Source organism: Grammomys surdaster, unplaced genomic scaffold (assembly GCF_004785775.1).
Source record: "Grammomys surdaster isolate TR1022 unplaced genomic scaffold, NIH_TR_1.0 66, whole genome shotgun sequence".
In the NCBI taxonomy this organism is placed as follows: domain Eukaryota; kingdom Metazoa; phylum Chordata; class Mammalia; order Rodentia; family Muridae; genus Grammomys; species Grammomys surdaster.
Window position 1 is genome coordinate 18,789,965 of NW_021604568.1, and position 15,003 is coordinate 18,804,967.

Here is a 15,003-nt window from a genome sequence, read left to right on the forward strand (position 1 = left end):
TTATGGTTTCATTTCTCACAGTGTCTTCAGAATCTGGTGCCATCTGCCCTTACAGGCCACAGTTGGCCCCTAGCTCAAATGCTCCATGACTTCTTGTGGCCAATGTCGTCTGTCCAGCTGGTCAGTCTTGTTCTTGCTTTTCCTTGCTCTCAGCAGGTCACCAACAACCTTTGATAATATTTCTGGGACTTCACATTCTCTGTAGCTATTCCTCGTATCCTCAGTCCCACAGAAGGGAGAATGATTTTAACAAGCACAGTGAGTTGAGATGGGACAGTTGCTGGAACCTGCTCTCCCTGAGGTGTACTTGGTCCTAGAGGACCCCAGAGACAGAATTCTGATCACCTTGAGACATTAGATGCTGGCTTTGCACTTCAGTTTGGAAGCTTGCCTCAGTGTGCTCCAGACAGCTCCATGACTGGAGTGGACGTACCCTCTGTGGCCATTGTTACCGTTTTATAGTAGTTGTTAGGGAAACAATCTGTAATTATCAATGGGCCATATTTTGGAAACATATAGAGGCTCAAACCTGGCTTCACCCACCTGGGTGGGACAAGAGGTGGGAACTTGGATTCTCCTAGAATCAACCATCCCTGGGACTCCTGGAGGGGGCCAGGGTCAGGAGCAAAATGTCATCAGTGTGGTAGGGCCCTGTAAGTCTGAGATGAGACCATGTGAGATATGTCTCCTGTGTAGTGGCCTGGCACAGCTTTGGGGCTTGTGAACATGGTAGTATACCTGGGGGCATCAAAGACTCATCCACCATTTCTTCATCCCTCGCTTCTTGAAGGCTCTTCCTTTGTTGAGAGTTCTGCTGTCAGACTGCCTGGGTTTGTGTTCTAGCTGTTGTGAACCATGTGGAGCTGGCCAGTATCTCTCTTTGTCTCAGTAGCATCATCTATGAATGGGAACGTGATTTCTTGGGTTTTTCTGAGGGTTGACTGAAGGGTGAGGCTCAGTATACCACGGATAACATGTTTCACTGGGTAGAACTGGTTCCTAAACACCCTGCCTGTCCAGAAAAGGGGTGCTTTGTTATTTCTTTCAATTAACTCATTTTATCTGTTAAAATCAGAGCCGAGCATGGATGTAGATCTGTGCTTAGGAAGAACAACCTTTGAGGGGTGTGGTTATGTGAAAAGACAAGTTCAGGGTAATCTGTGATAAGCACCAATGAACAGCACCCCATTGACAAGGTTACCAGTAAGAGGCACTAGGAAGGAGACTCAGGGAAGAAGTCTGGCTCCAGGTACCGAGAAGAGCAATTCAACTCCTCCATAGTCACATTTTAACCAGGAAATATTTCTGCCTTTTCTCCTTTGTTTTGACCACACATTACCTTTTCAACTAAAAACAAGAATGAAAACAAACAAAAATTCAAATAGCCAACTCTCTCCCAACCACCGATAGTTTGTCATTTGTGGAAATGAAATCCAAAATTGAAGGGAGACCATTACTATCAGGTGCTACTCCCTTGCTGGCTCCTATCGGTGTAATGGATTGTTCCTTAGTTCAGTTCCCCTGTGTCAACATCTAAACCCTTGTCAGAATATACTATCGAGCATTGGGTAAACAAAAAGAAGGGCCATGAGTTAGATGATACCCAGTACCCAATGAAGGAAATCAATCTCTCTCTCTCTCTCTCTCTCTCTCTCTCTCTCTCTCTCTCTCTCTGTCTCTTTCTCTGTCTCTCTGTCTCTGTCTCTCTCTGTCTCTCTCTCTCTCTGTCTCTCTGTCTCTCTGACACATACACTCACGCACCAATAAAACAAAGGGTTTCACACTTATATAAGCAATAATCAGAATACTTCAAATGCTCACACCAATAACCAAAGGGCAACACACACACACACACACACACACACACACGCACAATGTGAAGAGCTTCTTTTAGATACCCAATTATCAGCACTTCATATCCCCATACCAACAATTACTCATAATACTCCAACAACTGCAGCATCTCACCAGTATACATGCATACTTTCCCAAGCCGAATGCCTCAACAGCCCCACAAATCATTTCATTCATGTACCCCAACCGTGACCACGACTCTCTGTGCGACACCCCTCACCCCCATCCCCAAGCTCCTGGATTTGCTTGCTGCTGCAGCAGATACTTGAACACAGACATTAGCGGGACTTTCTTTTCAGATTAATGAGCAGAAAAAGATTGGAAGAGAGAGGGGGGCGAGAATGGCGAGAGAGAGCAATTACACCCAAATCTTTTCTCTGTTGATTAGGGATTCCTTCTCCAGCCTGCTTTGGCTCTGGCTAAATCTTTTTCTAATGAGATGTGGCTTATCCAGATCAGGGAGCTGAGAAAAAAGTTGCAATTAACTTTAAGAAGAAAAGGAGTGAGTGAGAAAGAGAACGGAGTGTGTTAGGGGAGTGGGGCGAGGGAGGGGGCGGGCAGGGACTCGTACGATAGGCGTGGCCTGGCATGCCCATCACAGAGCAGGCTCTTGAGCAGAAGATGGAGGAGCCCTGGCTGGCCTCACTGAGAGCCTACAATTTGCATTTTGGATTCCAGTGCTTAGGAAGGGCCCTATGAAGTATCCGACAACCCGAATCAGATCTCTTGGCTGCTTCTAGTTCAAGTCAAATGAAAAGACACAGGTTCTTCACCACTCATCAGATATATCCGGTTCGATTAAGTTCTTGGCTTAGGAGCTGCTGGGAGACAGCTGTCCACTAGTAGCCAAAAGCCACCATAACAAAGTGAGCCTCAGACATAAGAACTGAGCTGCCTTACTCTACCTACAAGAAAATGGGGTCCAGAGTCGCTTAGGTCGGAGAAGAAGAGCTGGAGAGATTGAGATCACATACTGCCCTTGCCAGAGGACCTGAGTTCGGTTCCCAGCACCCATGCTAGGAGGCTCACAACCACCTGTAATCCCAGCTCCAGGGAAGTCTGAGTCCTTGGTCCTCAGCAGGCACTTGGTCTCATATGGACATCCCTACACACATATACACATAATTTATAAGATAAATCTTAAAAGGGGATCAGAGAAGAGCTAAGGTGTAAAGATGCACCACACTAACATGGAGAGAGGCATGCTGGGTGGATGCCCTCTACACAGCTCTATGTTGTAAGTTAAGCATGGCCAAGCTGAAGCTGTGGACTAGTAGTTTCTTCTCTCTGGGGCCCACGGTTGTCACATGTTAAGGAAACTAAAGGAAGAGGTGCTGAACTCTAGGGTGTTTGCCCTCCCTGGATCCAATAAAATACACAGACATTGAGCCACATGTCTCTGGCACCTGGGACTCTCACTCTCTGACTTGGGCATCCACAGAACACCTGTAGCTTCCTGGAAGATTTTATCCATGGGAAAGAGTGGGCATTCCTTCTGCCAGAGTATTGAATATCCTAGCAAGGCCTGAGAGCATCTAACCTGGCACTTCTGGTGGGGTCTCCCATTAGCATCTTGACATCTATGCGCCAGCTGGGCAGAAGACTTTGAGTATGGGTCATGTGAAATTAGACTAGGAAGGGGTGAGTGGGTGGAAGGGCAGGGGAGGGGCTAAGGGGCCTATACAGTTCATGAAAGGCCATATTCCTTTATTTTGACCATATTATACTGTCTTACCTATCTTATGGACTTCCCTGAGTGAATCAGAAGGGGTTTCAGGCACAAAGCTGTTTGCTCCAAGGGAAAAGGGACCTCTCTGACTCTTACCTTATTTGAGCAGGTTGCTTGCTGCCCAAAGAGAAGGGGTGTCTGCATGTGAGAGGCCACCCCTGAACTTCTTCCTTGAAGGAATGATCGAGTGATTCCCTCATCAAAAAAGCCAAGGAGATGAGCCTGTGGTGGAGGACAGATCAACTAAGCCCATCTTTACTATCCCTAACTTCCAGAGAGGTTACTTTCAGGAATCTTTTAAAAACAGCTACTATGGTCCAAGCCAATTCTTCATTCTGCCTTCTCCCTCTACCCTCTTAGCTGCTGGGGACAGTCTGGGTCTTCTCAGCTCTCTCTTTGCCTGTTGCTAACAGAATAAGCATATGTGCTAGAAATCCTAGCTACAGTGCTAAGCTAGAAATTCTTCTTAAACATATAGTAAGGTCAGATGAAGGGAAAAAAATAGAAAACAAAACACAAAACCCCCCGAAACCAAAATTGGACACAGAAGGGCAGATGTAGACTGAACAGGAAGTGCTGGCCCTAGGCTAAATGAAACAGCTGTCACTATTGTTCTGGGCCCAGAACTGCCTTTGCAAACTCCATGCGAGCTGGGCCCTGAAAGCAGATGTTAATAATTACAGCACATGAAACCAAGGGCACAGGATTAGGAAAGTGACGAAAAAGAAATGGTACCAGTAGATTTATAGCTGGCGCAGGCAGATCTGCTCAGGTTAGTAAGGAGGGGGTGGCAAATCAGCCTGCATACAGAGCCCCCCTCATCTACCTGCTTTTCCTATACAACATCGCCTCTTGGCCTCTCTGATCGTCCTAGAATCGAGAATTTGTTAGATTATTTAATGGTGGCAGGTTACAGAGATTGCTCCTAGCTGCCTTTCCAGGAATCTCATGCTTACAGGGTTGTATCCAAATGCTTCTGACTATAGTATCCTAGCTGATAAAATCCCCAATACCGGAGATATCGTGGTGCATAAAAGCTCTGGCTCTATGGACACAAGGACGTGAGTTCAAATCCCTAGAACACACATTAAAAAAGTGGAGCATAGTGGTGTGTGTCCATAATCCTGGTGTTGGGGGTTGTGTGTGAAGAGACAGGCAGATTCTGGGGGCTCATTGGTCAGACAGTTTAGTCCAAACAACGAATTCTGGTTTCAGTGAAAGATCCTATCTTAAAAAAAATAAGGTAGAGAGCGCTGGGAGAAGACACTTGACATTGACCTCTGACCTGCATATACATACACACAGGCCAAATACACTCACACATATGCGTACAACATGAAGAAAACTTCCAGGGCCAAACCAGGTCTCTGAACAGACAAATAGCTGGGGGTGGGGTGGGGTGGTGGTGTTGATCTGCAGAAACTGTTGAGGACACAAAGCTAGGCAGCCATCCTCAGAGCTTGTACTGTCATTGGCAAGTTCACATTTAAAATCCAGGAGCTCCGTGAAGCTGTGGTGGATTCCCAGCGTCAAGTTAGCCAGCTCCTTGTGCTTCGGGAAGGATGTAAGGACTTCTTCAGAAAGCCAGCTAGGCGACTCCCTTGGCTAATTACCTAAGTAGAGAGTTTCCACACATTTGCCGGATGCTCCTCTGTGCTTTTTCACGTGAGCCGAAGTCGTGCAACCAAACAAAACAGCTCACATCCAAAACAAAAACAAAAACAGGACAAAAAAAAAAAAAAACCCAAAATCCAAAGCACTAAAACATCCCATCCCACCACCCATCAGAGAGGGACGCCTCTCAGAATGCTTCGAAAGAAGGTAAAAAAAAAGCATGTGTTTGCCATCTTTCCGCCTGATATGGAAACCATATGCTGAAATACACTAGCAAACACACTTAATATAACACTCTCTTTTATTAAATGTGGTTTTATAAACGCTCTCCCCAGCCAGGGCACCTTTGCCATGCTGGAGGCTGGAACTTGGCAAAATAGTCTTCCCACTGTTACATCTATTGATACACATTTTTTGAAAATGAGTCTTGGACCCTCGGAAAATAGGCTGGTTCTGATTATTACTGAGAGAGGAAAGGGGCACAGGAGGGCATCTTTTTTCCTCTGATAAATTAAAAGGACTGTAACGGGTGCTTTCTGTAACCTGTAAAAGGGCAGAGCCATCTGTGATTCATTTAGCAACTTCTTACAGAAGATTTATTTGATTAATTCGGGCAGAAGAGAGAGAATATGGATTTTTTTCTCCCTCCTCGAAAGGCACAGACACCCTCACACATGCACACACGCACCTACCCACCCATGGGCAGATACCTCAGGAATGAAAAATGACTAATCGTGTTATTGGAACTGGGAAGTGCAGAGCCTCCTTGGTAAGAGAGCAAGCCACTGCCCTGCTGAACGGAGGGCCCGTTTCTGAAGAGTCCACAGGCCCAGACTGGTGCCGCTGAGTACACAGAGTGGAGAACACCAGGATGCTGGGTTGTTTCGAGGAAGCAAGATCACATAGTTCAAGGTACTCCCTAAACCCCTAGGACAGGGTTATTGTAGGGTCTCAAGGACTCCTCAAGGGAGAAACTAAGCCTCTTTACTGACAGAGGCATTATACGTGTCCAGTCCGCCTTTGCCTGAAATGCTCCTTGCTTTTTCTATTATTGCTTCCACTGAGCTACATCCCAGGTCCTTCTTTAGTTTTTTGGATTTTTTTGGATTTTGGTTTTTGAGTGCTCATGTGTATATGCGCAGGTATGTTCACATATTGGTGTATGTATACATGTAGAGGCCAGAAATCAACTTCTGGTATCCTTCTTCAGGTGCTAGCCTTCTTGTTATTGAAGCAGAGTCTCTTACTTGGTCTGGAACTCGCTGATTTGACTAGGCAAGCTGGCCAGCACACTCCAGGGATCTGTTTGTCTTTGTCTCCTCTGCACTGGGATTCTACGTACATGTCACCACACCTGACATTTTTATGTAAGTGTTGGCACTCCATCATAGTTCCTCATGCTTATACCAGTGCCTTACTGGTTTATGAAATCATTCACTTTTTTTTTTTTAAGACAGAGTTTACTTTCTCAGTCCTCTCTGATCTATCTAGGCAGACGGAGGCAATAACATATTTGTCTCATGGTGAATACCCTGATGTGATCGCCTTCTTCGTGTTAGCTGCTTCATTATCCGTGAGATTCAGTTCTGTGTTGACTAGCCTTCCATGTCGCGCCCGCCTCGCCAGCAAGGATGACGCAACAACAGGATCCTTCCTCACACACTTTATTGGGGAACACACCATTGATTGTAAAGCGAAAGACCCCAAGCCTGAAATGGGTGCTGTTTAAATAGTTATCACAACTGTGTATAAGTGTCTAATTGGTGTTTCTTGTAGAACTTCATTTACATACTGCTCGGGAGGGTGAGGAGCTGCGTCTGAAAGATATGCAGGCTCACAGCAGGTGTTTTCGACCCTGAATGCAGTTGTTTTTCACCTCAAACAGAGGGAACAAGCACCATCTTCTAATGGCGGCTCCTTACACTTCCACACTGACTTCTCATCTCTAGGATAGCTAGCCTCCTCTATCCTTGGCTGTCTCCGACTTACATGTCACAGTTCCACTCCTCTAAGTTTGTACACTCCTCTACACTGTAAACCACTGGTGGATGGCAATGGCTTCTAAATAGATTCTCAGAGAAGACAAGGAAAGGAACAAAGGCAAGAGGATTTATGAAACTGCAGGATGTATAAGCCCAAGAGAACTTTGGATAGTACTGTCAAGAGTGTCCGTGTGTGGGGAGATGTGCCCTTTTGCACAGTGCAGACATGGCTAATTGATCCCAGATCAAAATCTACTCAACACAATCCTCTAGACAGCCTTAGCTAATGAATCATAGTCAGCATGTGAGTGCCTTCCAACTGAACGTTTCAAACTCTGGAGAGGGTAAATTAGAGCCCAGAAGTAAGAAACCAGATATAGGCCAGCTAGGAAGCTAGACCTAAGCCTAGCCTCTCTGGCTTTCTCACCCAGTACTTTTCCTATTCACACCAGCCAGGCTGGTCCAAGCCAGGCACAGAGGGTCATAAATCTCTGTATTTCCCTGACTCTGCTTCTGCAATAGAATCTCACTGACTTTCAGACAGATAGAAGGTGCCTCCTGAGAGACTGTAGAGGAACAAATCAGGGTGGGGTGAGGTGGCCTGAACCTGCAACATTATAGCATGAAGTCTAAGATTCTAGAAAGAAGTGGAGAAATTTCTGTCTGGAAAATAGAATTATAAGTGGACACTTCTCATTCTCACTTGAGGGACCACAGGAAATTCCTGAATCAAAGGCAACCAGGACTCCACCAGCTTAAGGTATGTCTCCTCCTGCCTAGCCTTAGACGTTTCTGCTTGGTTGAGTTTCCTTGGAGAAAGAACAAAGTTTTGTGAATGGAGGACATTTTTCAAGTTTCCAGGTCAAGAATTCCCTCTACAATCCCCTTCTTCTGATTCCCTAGGCTGTTTCTCAGCCTAAGATGGTTCTAGTGGGACAAAGAGGGAATAGTTTTCCAGCTCTACTGAATGTCTGATTAGATAAAAAACAACCTTTCCATAAAAGAAAACTTGATCTAGGGCTCTGGCCCCAGGAACAGAGGGTAGGTCTGAAACATGGCGTATTTTGATGGGAGGTCATCATGAATTGATACTAAGGGCATTTTTAATGCCCTGCTTAGTAAGTCACTTGTTGAGTCTAGGAGAACAGTTAGAGTCTAGAACGTGCCTTTCAGCTCCTGGATTGATTGCCTCAGTTGCTCCTGTCTGCTTCTGCTGCTTTTTGTGTACAGATTTATGCAGGTATTGTACTTCAGGGTCCACCTGACTTTTGTTGTTGTCGTTGTTTGAGATATGGCTTCTCATTGGCATGGAACTTGGGAACTTTTCCATGGAGTGAACCCAGAGATCAACCTACCTCTGCCTCCCCAGGGCTGGAGTTACACGTGTGTGTGAGCTCTGGAGATTCACTGCTAGGCGATTACTTATGGAGATCTCTCCTCAGTTCCTCTTTCTTGACTTCTGAGGAGTCCTGGAAAGATTCTTCAGTTCTGTTTATATTCTGGATTTCCACCTCATATCAAGAAAAGTTCACTAACAAAATCTTATTAAAGCCAACCACAGCCTCTCGATAAAAAACATAAAAACGGTGCTATTAGGGATCTGAGGAATGAAGCTTTTATGGGCCTCAAACCATATTCCTTAACAGGTTTCTGTCAATCACACATCATTTGTTGAATAAAGACATGGATCTGTATTTCAAGAGAATGGTTTTCTGAAACATAATTCCTAATGTGGCTTATCCATACTCTGAAATGTTATTCACCCAGTAATATGCGGATACATTCTGCAATGTTTATGAGATTGGAAGAGGACAGACACAAAAAGTCACATGTGTGCTTTTGTTTATATGGAATGTGTAGAATAGGTAATTCCATAGAGATTAAAAAAATAGATTAGTGATTGCTTTGGGTTGATGGAGGGAGCAGAGGGAATTGATCATTATAGGTCACTGACTTTCCCGTAAGGTGATGGGCATGATCACGGGTTGGCTGTGGTGAGGGTTGCATGCATCCATCTATGTTAAAAACCACCGACTCTCACCTTGTATTATTTTGTTTCATTGTTGTGACAAAGCACCTGGCAACATAAAGAAGGAAGGAGGGTTTTTTCAGCTCGCAGTTTGAAGGGATACAGTCTGCCTTATAGCTCAGTTTAAAAGGGATACAGTCTGTTACATGGCTCACAGTTGAAGGGATACAGTCTGTCATGTGGCTCACAGTTTGAAGGGATACAGTCTATTTCATGGCTTATAGTCTAAAGGGATACAATCTGTCACATAGCCCACAGTTTGAAGGGACATAGTCTGTCACATTAGGAAATACACAGGAAAGGATGAGGCCACTGGCTCACATGTTCACAGTCAGAAAACAGAGACAAACGATGGCTCAGGCGACTTCCTTCCTCTTCCTTCTCATCTAGTTTAGGACTCTAGTCCACGGAATGGTACTGCCAACATTTGGAGCATGCCTTCCATCCCCAGTTAAACCTTTCTGGAACACCCTCACAGACACATTCAGAAGTATGTCTCCTACAGAATCCAAATCCAGTCAAGCTGACAATGAAGGTTTTCACACAAACTTTAAATGGATAACTAATACAATATCTGGATATCTCTACCTTTGCAGCAAGTGTGACTATAGTAATAAGGAACAATGGCACCATGGGAACTGAAGAGTGCTTGTCCCACCCAGATGCATTCTGGTGAGAAAAAAAATACAAAACGTATCAGTGAACCAAACTTAGACTCAGATTCCCTCTAGGTAGAGGAGGAAGAACTTCCTCTACCAGGGTTGTTGGGAGAAGAAATATTCGGCATTTAGGTCATAGTGTGTCACAGGCCCTAAGGACAATCTGGTTGGAAATGGAAAGAGTCACTGGAGGTCACTCCAGAAGCTGTAACATTCACAGCCTCACCTCCATTGAATCAGCTTAGGTCCTGTGTGACAACAAAAACATATTTGCACTTCTCCAAAGATGCCTTTATTCACACCTCCCACAGGGCTGTGAACATATTTATGTCAAATAATAACACCATTATTCTCTTCAAATAACCTGAAGTGTTTTCAGTGGCTGGTGGCAGGGGAACTAAAGTTTTCCTGATTCCAGTAAACCTCCCATGGGTGCTTTAAGAGACATAGATTAAGAGACTGACCCTGGATCTGATTCTGTCACTCATCAATGGTGCAACTTAAGGAGATTATCTCTTAGTCCTTCCTTGTTGTCAGCTATGAAGCAAGAAGGTGGTGGTGGTGGTGGTGGGAGGTGTCTCTGAAGGGCCTCTAAGCAAAGGACCGTAGCCTATGACAAGATGCTCTACTTATCACCAGCCAAGTGAGCCAGACTGGACATTCTGGAGGATATCTCCTATACACTGGACTTGCTGCTTCTGTTCCACAGATTGTGGATGGAAAACCGGCAACACACTGGCTAGAGAGACAGCTTACTATTCATCTTATATAATTATTGATTCTCTACGTGGGTCTGGGTCTTCTGTATCTCTCTTACCCCAAATTCACCTGTACCAATAGATGAGCCCTGGCTTGGAAACAGTGTTTACGGAGATGTATTCCAGTTAGTATGGGATCACTACGGTAGCCCTTCTCAGGATAGGAAAATCTGGAAACAAAGACACAGAGAGGAAAACACCATGTGAAAACAGAGGCAGAGGTTAGATCCATGTTGTCCTAAGCCAAGGAACAACACCAACTGCCAGAAGCTAGGAGAGAGGTTTGCAACAGTCTCCTTCAGGGTCCTCCAGAAGGAACAAACCTTGGCCTCCTATCCACGGAGTACCATCCAGGTCTTTAGGATTGCTGAAGATGATGTCATGCATGTTGGAATAGTGATGAGTGTGGAACCGCTAAGTGAGGCTATTTGATCCACCTGGTGCCCTCTTCCTTTGCAATGCTCTGAAATGAAACCAGCTGGACAGGATGGTGGTTCTCCTTCTCTTGTGATGACTACAGCTGTCCAAATGACAGTCTAGCAACACAACTTAGATTTTTGTAACAGAGATTCAGAGCATACTAAGTGTACTTGTTCTTCAGTCAGACAGCTCCTGAAATACATGAATGTGTGTGTGTGTGTGAAAGCATGTGTGCGTGTGCACACGTGTGTGTGTGTGTGTGTGTGTGTGTGTGTGTTAGTGTAACTGAACACATTCTCTGGGAGAGGAAAACCCCTTATTTCTAAAATACCTTTAGATACAACCTCTGCCAAGACATGAAATTGGTACTGAGGCAGTTATAGGCTAGACAGAAGAAGTCCACACTCCTCACTGGAGACACAATATATAGGAACACATGATGGACCATCTTCCATTGATAATAGTACTTAGCAACTGGGAACCACTTATGTGTCCTGCTATAGGGATTCCTGATTTATAGACTGGCCATGTTAATGCTTTGCAGGAACAGAGATCAGCCCATCTTCTTTTAGGACCACAGAAGGGGGTGCTGAAAGGATGCACCCTGTCTTGCATCCTCAGTGTATGTCGTTGACAGTGTGCTTTGCATGGAATCTTGAGCTCCCTAAACAGCGCTTTAGCTAGGGCTGTGTCCTGTCTCTCAGGATGTGTCCCTGATGCATGATTTTATTGACTTGGGTAAGAATATGAAGCGTCTTCACTGAGCATGTCTGAAGACTTTTGGAAGACCTACTATGTGGGTAGTAATATGCTCAGAGTCACTGAGTGTGATATATCGTACCACGCAGGGTTCATGTACCATCTAGGACATAGAGCAGCCATCCCAGAGACTGTAGCTGTGGATTGAGCCCCAAGAAGCTTCAGAGCAGCAGGGGCCTGGGTGAGAGAGGTTATATATTCACAGAACCCTTCCCAGTCCTTATACCCTCAACCTTGGAGTTGGGAGATAGTGGAAAGCCTGGAGACCCAGGACTCTGCCATGCAACCCAGGTTGGAGTGTCCTTCAAAGAGGCCTGTCTATCCACACAGCCAAGTAATGATATGGAAGCAGTCTCAGCAGACCCTGCCCACTTCTGTTCCTTGTTGGAGCCACCCGCCTACACCCCCTACTGCCTTTGATCTTCATCCCACTTGGCTTGGCCCAGATTGGAGGTCTCCTGCTGCGTTGCCCCAGGATTGGTCCCCAGCTCACAAGGTTTCACATCTATCACAGCTCAGATCTGACCTCCTGCCTGCTTTGCTGTGGCAGCAGGAACCCTCTGAGGTCCCCAGGAGGGAACAAAGGAGAAAGGTAACTTTGGGCTGAATGGAGGAGGGTTTCGTAAGATAGGAAATCTAGGTAAATGTATTCTGAGGGTCCGTAAAAACCTCCTCCATCCGAACAATGATGGAGCGCCTACAGACAGTGGTCAGGAATTCAGGATTGGGTAGGTGTCTGCTCACTTTCCAGCGGAAGCTGCTTCCTGCCAAAGAGGGCACAGCTAAACCCGTTAACCTCTTGGTACCTCAGTTTGCCCATCTTTAAGATGGCAGCAGTAAGAACAGTTTTGCCGCTGGGTTGTTAGAGGGCCCATGACGTCACATGTATAAGAGCTCCCGGCTCCGTGAGTTTGACCTGAGCTGGGGCTGTTTTGGAAGCTGCCTGTCAGCTAGCTTTGGAAGATTGCCAGCATCCCTTCGATGCGCAGCTGCAATGGGTCTGGGAAGCTCTTTCCTGCCTTCTGCACCACCGGTTTCTACCTCCCTTTTTAACATTCATCTTTCCTCTCTCCCCTGGCCCCCGGCCCACTTTGGCTCTGATGATCTCCAAGGAACCACTGCTTACTCTAGCTTCCTGTCCATGCTATTCTCAGTCTGCCACTTCCTTCTGCCCGGCTTCCTTGTTCCCTTCCTTCAGTTTTAAGACCCTCTGTAATCTGACCCTTGTCTGAAGCCTCAGCTTCCCGAGAACTCTGAGCCCAAGTTCAAATGTGAACAGTATTGCATCTCAGCTGTGACATTTTAAACTTTCCTATTTATAAAAAACAAACAAAACCAGACCATACCTGCCTTACTTGACAGGGATGTTGGAGGTCCGGATGAGGAGGTGAGCTGTAGATGGTTGTAAGCTGTACAACGACTTGTTATTTTTGTTTGTTTGTTTGTTTTTTTGTTTTGTTTTGACCACACAGTGGCTTCCTTTCTTCAGCGTTTGGTTCATATCTTTCATTCCCCTGCAGGGCCTTGTCACCCTGAGACACCATTGTCCAAATCAGTATTCCATTCAGAGCTGGGCACATACTGTGTGCTGAGAAGCTTCCCTGTTGGCTCTTCTGGGAGCCGATTTCCTCTTGTATTAGTAAATACGTGATGTATCCCACTACTCAGGTGCCTTTCCAGGGTCTTCCCTCAAACCCTTCTCTCACTAGAGCTGCTCTGTATCCCATGTATCATAAACCCAGCCAACAAGTACTGAGGAGCCCTCAGCCAAAGAATGGGAGGAGGAGATGGATGAACGGCTTGAGGCAGTATAGGTGTGAAGGGACAGTCCTCTGAGGTCTCTTTAAAGACCTCAGATGGCAGATATCTGATTCTCTCCCCCCCTCTCTCCATCCCTCCATCCTTTTTTTCCTCCTTCCCTTTCTCTTTCTCAATTGCTTATTTGCTTGCCCGCATGTGTGTGTGTGTGTGTATGTGTGTGTGTATCTTATGTAGCCCAGGCTGGCCTAAAACTCAAAATTTCTATGTAACCAAGCATGACCTTGAACTCCTTCCTGATCCTCTTGTAACTACCTCATGAGTTCTGGGGTTACATGCCACTACTGAGGCTTTATGTGAGTTCTGTGTGCTGAGTTGTGAACCCAGGGCTTTGTTCATGCTAAGCACTCTACCCACTGAGCTATATCCCTAGTTCCTTGGCAGCCATTTTCAACATGTGGCCAATATTACAAATAGAGTAGATCCAGAGTACCTAGAGAAGAGAGGTTTTGGTGCACAAAAATGGAGAAGGCAGTTAGGGAGGGGGCCTTGTCTGGATCCTGTCATGTGCAGATCAAATGTTTACTTTTAAAAAGTGTATATTCAATACATTAAGGGTGGACAGGAGGTTAGTGTGCTCCTTGCAGCTAGGGTAGAGCCTGGAGATGTCTATGTAGCATGACACTCCTCCTGGGTAGTGTCAGAAAGTGCCTTCCCAGAGTGGGATATGGAGGTTGGGGTCCCATGGGACCAGGGTTGCAGGAGGAGAGTCTCTGACATGGATCAGGTTCCACACAGGCACACAGGTATATGGGGAGGGGGGAACTGAAGCACACATTGGGAACAAAAGGCACCGGGACATTTGTGACCCATTACCCCCCTCCCTGGACACAGTGAGGGCTATTTCCCCAGCAATTCTAAGGGTATCTGTGTATCCTGGCATGGGCTCCTCTTCACTGTCCCCAGCTCCTATTCCCAGGCCACATGTTCCTCCAGCTGTGCTGAATTCAAAGTATTTTAATGCTTGATGTCTATCTTGGTTTGGAGTTTTGGTTTATCATAGGCCATTGTTTTTCTTTTTCTTTGTTTCTTTTTCTCTCTTCTTTCTTGTTCTTTCTTCCCTTCCTTCTCTTCTCTTCTCTTCTCTCCTCTTCTCTTCCTCTCTCTCTCTCTCTCTCTCTCTCTCTCTCTCTCTCTCTCTCTCTCTCCCTCTCTCTCTCTCTCTTGCTTTTTATATCTCTTTGAAACAGATGTCAGCCAAAGCTCCCAGCCCAGATCAAGGGCAGGTTCAAGGCTTTGAGATAGGTCTGAATGTCCCTTTAACATTGCCCCATCTAATACCCAAATATACCTCAAAAGTCATTACCCTGTTTTTATAAGACATTCTGAGCCGTATGTTCGGGAACTAATTAGGCATACAATCCAAGCCCTCGGATCAGGT